The sequence below is a fragment of the Grammomys surdaster genome, unplaced genomic scaffold, assembly GCF_004785775.1.
Source record: "Grammomys surdaster isolate TR1022 unplaced genomic scaffold, NIH_TR_1.0 183, whole genome shotgun sequence".
NCBI lineage: Eukaryota > Metazoa > Chordata > Mammalia > Rodentia > Muridae > Grammomys > Grammomys surdaster.
This window is the reverse complement of record NW_021604628.1, coordinates 3271351-3279548: the sequence shown is the minus strand read 5'-3', so window position 1 is coordinate 3279548 and position 8198 is coordinate 3271351.

Below are 8198 nucleotides of genomic sequence, written 5' to 3'. Positions count from 1 at the left end.
CACTGATAACGATGCATACAACAATGTAATTGGATGTGTGTTGTGCAAGGTGGAAAATTGCAGACCTGAGGGGAAGAATCCACGAGCATGTGCAGGAGTCCTAATGGGCTGCTTGGAGGTGACATAACTGGTCCTGCCTGGATGACATCAGAGTCACTGGGGAAGCAGAAAAACCGGGTTCTGAGGGCATGAGGCTGGGAACCACCATGCATAGAGCTCCTTGGTGGTTCTAATGAAGGCATATGGGGAGCCATGGGTGGGCTTAGAGCAGAGAGGGAGGTCACCCTGTTGCAGAGACGGGCCCAGCAGCCAAGGTGGGTGCTAGGATTAGAAGCCAGGAGGCTGTTTGCTGCAGGGCACAGGTAAGCTTTAAGAGTAGCAGGATTCAAGGTGGGCAGTGGTGATGTATACCTTGGAAGAGAGATGCGGGTGGAATTCTGTGAGTTCCGAGCCAGCCTGGTCTATAGAAATAGTTCCAGGACAGCCAGGGCTACATAGAGAAACTGTTTAAAAGAATACATAGGTCCATGCCTAGGTATTGGCACCAAGCATATTGTCCAGAAATTGTCACAACCAAGTACCCCCATCCAGTGGCTTAAGCATCAAGAACTAATCCTCTCACAGTTTTGGTCCCTTAGATTATATCTTCAGGAGTGGGCAGGGCTGGTGGGCGAAGCCCTTTCCCTATGCCTTGTGTCTGCTGTCTTTGCCGTCCACACACACTGGTGCTCCTGCTCCTGCCCTGGCTCTGGGCTGCCCTCCTCCAGTCTCCTGTCTCCACATCCCACCTTTTGTGTCTCCGAATTTCTCTTCTGCAAGGACACCAGTCACAGTTGAACACTGCAACCTGATGCAACGTGACCACTAATTCCCCATCAACTGCCTCATTCCAGAAGAGGTCATGTGCACAGGCCTGTGCTGTCAAGATGGAGACATCCTTTCGGGGATCCCTGGGTCATTGTCTCAGCGAATACCAGGGCCTGAGGTGCTTCTGTCTGAAGCCCTGTCCTGAGGCCTGACCTATCAGGTTCTGCTCATGCCCACTGCCACAGAAAGGCCATCCTGGGGGTTGGGGGCAGCTTATCCTTCTGGTTGATCTGAGCAGGGGTGACCCAGGAGCTCCAACAGCTGCAGGCACATTTGAAGGGACCAAGTACAGTCCTCTGATGTTGGCCTCAGCTGTGCCCCAAATACAGCCCAGATGAGTGGCACTCTCCCCAGTGAGGATGCTGGAGGGAGACCTCAGACTGGACCTTCCAGATGCCCTGTACTGGCTCAGGGACTGCTCTGTCTCCACAGGGACCTTGTTTGAAAGGAACCCATTGATCTAGTCCTCCAGAGGTGGGGCCAAGGAACACAGGGGTGCAGTCCATGGCTCTGGACTGCAGTGGACTAGTCACAGGCCACCTTCTTGTTAGGACACCAGACATGAGGCAGGGTCCCAATCCAGCCTGTCCTCATCCTAACTGTGATGTTTGGAAAGACGTTATTACAAAAACACACAAACTAAAACCAGAAACAACCCTGAGGTTCAGGAACACCAGGGGAGCAGACATCTCCCTAGAGTTCATTTTGCTATCCACTTGGGTTTTACAGCCACATCCTGACTTCTCATTCTGAGGGGGTCAACCACTGTGATGTTGATGTGCTGTGTGATATTGCAATCAGGAACCAGAGAGGTGGTGACAGGACCCTCTGTCCTCTCCTGCCTCCCTGGCTGGGTTCTGGACATAGCAGGGAGACACTCCCTGTGTGGGTAAAGCCATGCTGCAGGGAAGCCTTGATGGCCTGGGTCAGGCTCTGGAGTGGGGCAGAGTCACTGACCAGCTTAGCCTGCTCCTGATGGCTCTCTGAGGTAGTGTAGGTGGGACTGCAGATAGGCAAGACCCTGGAAGTTTTTTGGAAAGTCTGGCTTAGCAGGCACTGGCTTAGCAGGCACTGGCTCCCTGTCTTAACACAGAGCTGAAGGTAACAGACTACACAAGACCAAATCAGGGCACAGGAGCACACTGGCAAGTCAGGATTGAGCTGAGCAAGGACCAGAAGTGCTCAGGAGAGACCAGATGCACAGGAGGGAGCTGTAACCAGAAGCTGTAACAGCCAGATGTTGCTGGCAGTCTCATGAAGCCTAGCAACCCAGAAGTCCACTGGCCACTACATGAACTGGGGACCTCTTGTCCCATTTCCCTTCCCTCTGCCATCCTTGCTCTAACAGAACGGACAGCAAGTTCCTCACTATACTGACTGGACATTTGGACCCTGGCTTACTGGTCCAGGTATCAACTTGGAACCACTGAGGGAAGTGAACTGGAAGCCAGCCTTCCTCTCCTCACTAGAAGAGACCTTGACACCATTGTTGTCTCAGGATATGGCCCACTGAGGAATGGCCTCCCAAAACGACCATACCGTGGAATCTGCAGAGATGTACCTGGCATAGCCAAGAGGCTCTAAGGACAGGATTCAACTGGAGGTCTCAAGAGGTAAATAATCCTAGTTACAGATTGGTCCAGTGCCATACATTAGGAAGCAGGAAGGTCTGACTGGGGAAGACATGGAAGATGTTGCTTCTGATCACAAACATGGAGGAAGGGCCATAAGCCAAAGTGCTTCAGCCTTGGGTATGGAAAAGCTGGTGACTTCCGGTGCCTGGCACTTTCAGAAGGAACCGGTGCTGGCATCCACTTGAATACATCTGGCCTCCCGATACCTAAATAAGCAGATGTCTCCTTAAATGGAAGAAAGGCAAGGCGTAGTCAGCGGATACCAGCTTGCTGTCCCCATCAGCCTCTGCATCCCCTCTTGTGCTGAATGACTAAATAGGGACTCTAAGGCCCCACCCTTGCCTTCAGGCTTTCTGCTAAACAGCTCCAATGCTTTACACCTCAACCCATGGAAAAGTTACCGTCATGCTACTCCCAAGCTACACTATTCAAGGTCACTGCCAAAGGACAAGGAGCCAAATGTCACCAGAACTGACTAACAACTGAATTGTTGGATCTTTAGCCAATGGCTGGCGTTCCGAGCCTTGCAGGTAGATCACCTGGGCATATTCCAACCAGTGCCCCCACCCCCCACCCTCCACCCGGGAAACATGAAAGCCTTAGTGCTGGCCCTAAAGTACCAGACAGTCCCCTGAGACTGAGAGTGAATGGTGAGCTGTGGACCACCAGTTAGAATAAAGCACACTTTCCTCCAGGGCTGTTTTTAGGAAGCTAGGTGCTAATCTTGAGCGGTAACCACAAGAAGCACGCTGGGGGTGCGTGTGTGGGTGTGTGGGGGGGAATCACCACACTAACACAACTGCAATGAAAATATTTATTTGTGGATAATCAGAGAAGACAACAGACCGGCACAAAACAGACACAGCTACACAGACTGACAGGTGCTCATGTCCACAAACACGTTGATAGAGGACAAGGGGACAGTACACAGGGCTGGGGGACTTGGGGAAGAGACCACCTGAGCCCAGAGCATGCCCCTCCTGCGCAGCAGGGACTGTGGGGCCAACTGTGCTTTGCTCTAAAGGCCAAGGACCTCCTCAGAGGTGTGGTCTCTGGGAAGGACTGGTAGGGTTGGGCCAGCCCCACGGGTGCAGCCCATCCTCCAGTTGGTCCAGGTTTACCACACATGCGTGAAATTCCTCTGTATCAGGAATGGGCAACCATGAAGCTGAGAGCATCTGCGCTATCACCCATGACTCATCCTTCAAGAGCGTTGTTCATGAAGATTTCACTTCCATTCACTAAACACTGACATCACACACACACCCACCCCCATCATCCAGAAGATGGTCTTGGCTGTCTTATGGCAACCACTCAGGCCTGAGCTTTGACCAAACGTTGCTTTGGCCTTCCTGCTCTATGGCACATGTGGAAGAAGGATGTGCTAAGCCTCTGCATCCTCTACTGTGTCCTGTCACCCTCCTCCTGTCAGGTATGAACTGGGTCTGCTGTGACAGTGTCGCTCAGAGACTTCCAGAGCACCAGCCCAGGTCACACTAAGGTTGATACACCTCTACATGCCTGCATGAGGGACTGCCTAGCCCTGCAAAGCAGGCAGTGAGGTGCAGACATGGTTTTACCCAACACCTCAGCCTGCCTTCACGGGGCCTGCTGGCTCTATAGGATGAACAGTGAGGTATGGCCAAGGTTCTACCCAAGGCCTTCTGGGAGCTTCCAGCCATGGACGTCTGAGTAGCAGGCTCTCCCTGTCTGTAGCATCAGGGCAGAGGCAGCCCTAGCTGGCTGTTCAAGAGCTTCCGGGGATGGGGTGGGGTTCCCATGGCAACAGGGAGACCTTTCCACCTGGAATGTATATCCTATTGCACAAAGACCAGAACCTGCCTGACAGTGAGCCAGGGGAAGGAATGAAGAGAGAGATGCTGGCACAGGGGCAGCTCAGCCACAGGCATGGAAGGCAATACGTGGGAGATGGAGACATTCTCTGCTCTGAGGACATTCTCGGCCTGGGTCAATAGTGGGGAATCTTAAAACTGTGTTTATTCCACTAGAAATTTTAAAAACAATTTAGGTATAATAACCTTGTATGTGCTTAAAGGTAGAGTCGTTTTTTTCAAGACAGGGTTTCTCTGTGTAGCCCTGGCTGTCCTGGAACTCACTCTGTAGACCAGGCTGGCCTCGAACTCAGAAATCCGCCTGCCTCTGCCTCCCAAGTGCTGGGCTTAAAAGCGTGCACCACCACTGCCCAGCTAGGATAGAGTCTTACTACGTAGCATAGAGTGATTTTTAAAGTCGCTATTCTCCTGCCTCAGCCTCTATGGTACCAGACTGCAGGTGGACACCACCATATCAGGCATGAATATTAATTTCTATATACTGTTAAATTTTTTTAAATTTAAATTCACTCATTAAATTCTAGTTTTAAGCAAATAAACCCACTAGGGTGCAGATATGGGAAAATATGACATATAAAACATCATTTTATATTAATAACAGAATGGAAAGCATCTGCAACAAGAATAAATCAGAGTCAACAAGGAAACACACACAGTGCAAAATGCACACAGTGCAAAACTGTCAATTCTGGCCATGCCGACCAAGCAATGGCTTCCGGGGATGTCAGGCAGGACTGGGGACTCAATGAGCTCCCACTTACTGTGAGGGGTTGCACAATGCCAAGTCTGAGTCCTAACAGAAAGATTTACACAGTAAAAAACAACCAACCAAATCTCCTGGCAGGATGACTGCTTGTTTAATCTGCCGGTACCAGCATCTGCCTGGGCTTCTGTCACTGCTCTGGCTCCACTGCACCCCCTGCTGGTAGATACTGAGAATGCAACTGGAGGCAGAAACCTCTGGTTCTACAGGACTGGAACCTGCCAGCCATCTGCAGCTGTCACAGAAAGTGTGGAAAAGCAACAGGTCTGGCACATGCATGCCCAGCTGCACCTCCACCCCAGGGCAGGTCTCCATCATTCAGGGTGTTGGGAGAGGCATTCATTCAGACCTGCTGGACCAGGTTCAAGCGTTCCCTAGCTCAATGGTGTTCCTACAGAGCCTACAGTTCTATTGTAACCTCACACAGAACTGGCCTTGGGGGCAGGAGTGCCCTTTCTTAGCATCCTATGGTCAGCATCCATCCCTCACATCAACAGACAATAATTCTCCAGAGCCTCTCAGTGCAGGTAGCTGTGTGGGTGACTGGAAGAGAGACAACCCAGTTGGCAGCAATAAAAGGGGGCACTGGGCACACCAAAGCCTCTGGAGGGCACAACAAAGCCTAGGTCCATGCCTGTCCACTCAAAATTCCATTGTCATCTTTAGGCCCAGGTGTATACCCTGCACCAGAAGAAAGGCTCATGGAATGACCAGTGCAAGCAGGTGGGCACGGCCTGCGGTAACTGGGAACCTAAGAACTATGTAAATGCAGACTGATACCCCAAGTTAGTGACTCCCCAAAGGGCAGCAAGGAAGCCAAGAGCCTGCAGACAAAATACATTCACTACTTTTTCCTTCACTTTACAGACAGGGCAAGGCCTGAAGCAATGGGAGCTGGGTACTCTGTCCAGGAGCTGCCCAGGAACACAGCAAAGGCCTCAGCGCTGCTCTAGCCAATCAGGCTCCATGCAGGGGTCATGCCTTCCTCAACGAGGACAGGGGACAGCTTATGCTGGTCTCGGCGACAACCTACATGGAAGGCAGCCTGTAGGGCCCATAACACCCTCCTTTTAAATATCTACTTCAGCACAGACTGCTCCCACTGAAAAATCAAGCAGCTTTTAAAAAGTGGGCTCTCACAGTTAAAGGGACATTTTTACAATTATTAATGTACTCCAAAAGTTAAGATAGAGGCCAAGGATTATCTAACAGGAGCAGGCAGGGAATCAAATGTGGGAATTTCCTTCTCAGCCTTCCAGGAGGACAAAGGAGATGTTCTGAGACAGAACCAAATCCCCAGTAGGAAGCTGGCAACGCTGGGCTACTGTAGCTTCCTTTCCAAACACATTATATTTCATCACTAAACTCTGGAAAGTGGAAAAAAAAAAAAGCCAATTCTGAGTTGGATACTAGGAGGCCAGGGCCTGTGCTTGCCGGCTGGCAGGGCTGCAGACAGTTCTTTGGAAAGCTTTCTGCCCAGGGCCAGTGCCCGAGCTCAAAGCACTAATGGTTTCCTCTTAGTCGTATGCCTCGGCCACAACCTCTGTTCCTGTCCTGTTAGCTCCAAAGCAGATAGGACAAGCGAGATGACACCAAAGTCCACGGTTAAAGGAAGTTCTTGTGAGGAGAGGGTGGGGGGTGGTAGGAGGTGGGACACAGAAATCAGCCAGCTGTCAGCAAGAAAGAGTCCTCCCCACCCCCATCAGCTCTGGGCTAAGACTTCCCTGTGTGGTCCTGCAATCACATAAAACAGCCATGCACAGTTCTACTATGCCTGAGGGCATTTCCTCGTCTCTCACACAGGCTGTCCTCACCCCCGTGTCTGCCCTTACTCCTTCCTTGTGTGTGAAGGCAGGGGTCAACATGTGGAGTCTTTTTTTTTACATTGCTCTCCACTTTTTGTTTTGAAATTAGGTCTCTCCATTGAGCCTGAGATCACCTATATGAACACAGGGGCTGTCAGGTGAGCCCCAGGGGTGCTCTGTCTCCAACTCTCTACTTCTCTGCACCGCCACACATAGGTGGTGGGGATCGAACTCATGGTCTCGTGTTTGCTTAGCAAGTACTGTGCCAGCTGGGCCACCTCTCCAGTTCAGTCTCAACACTTGCAAAGAAAAAGGACATTTTCCCCAGTTGCTGGCGAGGAGGTGTTCTCTGCTCTCGGTGAGGCAGTGATGGGCTTGCTCTGTGGTAAGCCTTGGGGAAAGGAGGCTGGTCCTCACCTTTAACATGCTCCTTTGCTTTCCTTTTTGTGGGGCTCAGAGGTGCAACATTGGGACCACGCTTGGACACATGGCAGGCAGAGGGCTAGCTAATGTAATGATCAAAGTAATTTTTTTTTGTTTTTCGAGACAGTGTTTCTCTGTGTAGCCAAGGCTATCCTGGAACTCACTCTGTAGACCAGGCTGGCCTCGAACTGAGAAATCCGTCTGCCTCTGCCTCCAAGTGCTGGGATTAAAGGCGAGTGCCGCGACCGCCGGGCTCAAAGTAATTTTTAAAATTACATTGTGTGTGTGTGTGTGTGTGTGTGTGTGTGTGTGTGTGTGTGTGTGAGAGAGAGAGAGAGAGAGAGAGAGAGAGAGATTTCTAGAAACAAGTTCTCAGCTTCCTTCAAAGTTGTAAGGCTTATCACTTAACAGGCACCTTCACCTACAGATCCATCTCACAGCCTGTGACTAGAAACATAGGAAGCTCAGAATGTGGACTGGTTCAGGTGGACATGGGCCAGCATCTCCTCTATCTGGGAGATTTTAATTGGGGGAGAGATGTGGCATTCAGAGGTCTATGGAGACGCTATGCTTCTGGGGGAGAGGGAGGCAGGATCTACTCTCCATCTCTTCCATCCTCCCAGTTCTCCTTAGGCTTCTCAGAGGACGCATATCTCAAGGTCTGAGGAGCAGGGATATGGGTGTGGGTAGAGAGATCATAAGTCATGAGTGGAAAGCCCAAACTCACAGACATGACTAGGGACCCTAAACTCTGGGAAGCAGAGCCAAGAAATTCACCCTTGAGCAGTATAGGCAACGGGACATATCACAGTCTCCAGCTGGGGTGTAAGAGACACCCCTGCACACACAATGC